Source organism: Otolemur garnettii, unplaced genomic scaffold (genome assembly GCF_000181295.1).
Source record: "Otolemur garnettii isolate 467f Iridium unplaced genomic scaffold, OtoGar3 scaffold00054, whole genome shotgun sequence".
Taxonomy (NCBI): domain Eukaryota; kingdom Metazoa; phylum Chordata; class Mammalia; order Primates; family Galagidae; genus Otolemur; species Otolemur garnettii.
In genome coordinates this window covers 315,187-317,334 of record NW_003852449.1, presented here as the reverse complement: position 1 = coordinate 317,334, position 2,148 = coordinate 315,187, and positions in this window count along the sequence as shown.

The following is a 2,148-nucleotide window of genomic DNA, read 5'->3' as shown; positions in this document are numbered from 1 at the left end:
GGCCACCCTGAGGCCACCTAAGGATTTGGTTTGCAAACTGTTTATCACATCTCTGCAGCTTCTTTTGGAAAGGAGGGCAGTCTTGGGTGCTTGGGCTGGAGGAAGGGATCTGAATTGAGGGCAGAGCACCTCAGTTCCCCTGAGAGGGTGGGGAGATGTCCTGGCAGTGCACACGGCTCTGGAGAGAGCTGTCTGGTGGGTGCCCACCTTGGCAATAAGACTTGGCTGGCATGGGTGCTGTGGCTGGCAGCACCTCAGCACATTAGGTGGACTTTAGGGCTACCCAGGCCACCTAGATGGGTGCACGGGAGGCCATGGTGCTGGTTTCACTGGAAAAGCCACTGGGTTTTGAGGCCAGAGAAGAGACAAACACAAGGTTCCCTCTCTACCCCATCTCAAAAGAGAGAGCGCCTGGAGTCAATAGCAGAGCGCCTTCATTCTCCTGCCATTGTCAGCTGGTGAGAAGCTGAGCCTGTCAGGACAGGCAGTGCCTGTGTGGGGCTCCTCACGCCCACTGTCGCCCCTCTGTGAGGTGGGGGAGTCTCCGGGACACTTCAGGACATTGGCAAATCCGTCGTGATATTCCCAAGTCACAGTTTTGGGGTATCAAGTCACCTGGAGGCAGGTGAGAGCACATGGGCAATGTAGCAGGGTGACCACACTGTGACACCCTTCTGCTGCCGCTGTACTCCACATATCCCTATGTTTCCTGGCAGCTCCTTTAAAAGGTGTCTGGAATCTTGGGGGTTGTCAGAAGCTGACTCCCAGGTGCCCAGGAGAGGGTGGGGAGGGGAGAAGATGGGTAAACACTTTTGGAAGCAGAACAGCCAGTGGGGGTGGGGAGTGAAGAGTAGATTCAGTCCAAGTCTAGGAGCACAGCTTAATCCCAGCATGGTCCTGGGTAGTCAGTGGCCACAGGCCAAGCAGGGATATGAGCCCCCAGAACTCCTGGCTTTGCCCCTGGGGGAGCCAGCAGAGAGGAGGCCACTCAGGTCTGAGATCTGTCCAGATCGGTCTCAGGTCCACCTGTCTGGACCCTCCCTAAACTCTTTAAGCCACGAAGGAAAACATCGTAGTGGTTTTGCCAACCTAGGAAGATGCGTAATGAGCTTTGTCACCCCAGAAAGGCTTATGGATTTTGACTTGGGGCAGTCCCAAGTCAGAGAAATCAGCTAAACAGGGGCTGTTCCCAATGTTTGGGCCTTAAAAAGGGTGGAGGGACTGTTCCATGGAGGACAGTACTGAGAAAGGGCAGAGCCTGTGGGGCTCAGAACACCAGCACCCCAGAGTGCACTCCAGAAAGAAGGGACTACACAGGGATTTGGGCTGGGGACACTCTGGGTTGAGCTCATTTTGCCTGCAGCAGGACTTGGAGCTGTTGACAGGCTGGTGTGCACATGCCCATCTCCCTCCAGACTCCCAAAATCACTTCCGGCGGGCCCTCCCTCTAGGCACGCTGAATGAGTTGGGGTATACTCCCAAGTACCTGGGGGAATCTTGACTTAGATCCCCCAAGCTTCTTAAATGTGACAGTTGCACTTTTTTGTTATGTTCTAAGTATTATGACCCCAAATCAATCCTTAATGCCTTTTGTTTTGAATTCAACCAGTGAATATAAGTAAATCTCATTCATTCAGTGATTAAAGACTTCCTGATACCTCATTTAATCCTCAGCCTTATGAACACAGAATCTATATCTCTCTTTGCTGGTTATAAGTTCATGCAGTATCTTGAACTTGGATTACTGGGTAAGAATGATGTATGATATTTCACCTCAGTTATTTTTTTTTTTTGGTAGGTACTTATTTTTTATTTATTTATTTTTGAAATAAGAGTCTCACGTTGTCACCCTTGGTAGAGTGCCATAGTGTCATAGCTCATAGCAACTTCAAACTCTTGGGCTCAAGTGATCCTCTTGTCTCAGGCTTCTGAATAGCTGGGACTACAGGCACCTGCTACTGCTCACCATGCCCCTCGCTGTCCTCTCAGGTGCAGTGACGGGGTCTCTCACTCGTGATGCTGAAGCTGCTCACCATGCCCCTGGCTGTCCTCTCAGGTGCAGTGACGAGGTCTCTCACTCGTGATGCTGAAGCTGCTCACCATGCCCCTCGCTGCCCTCTCACGTGCACAGTGACGGGGTCTCTCACT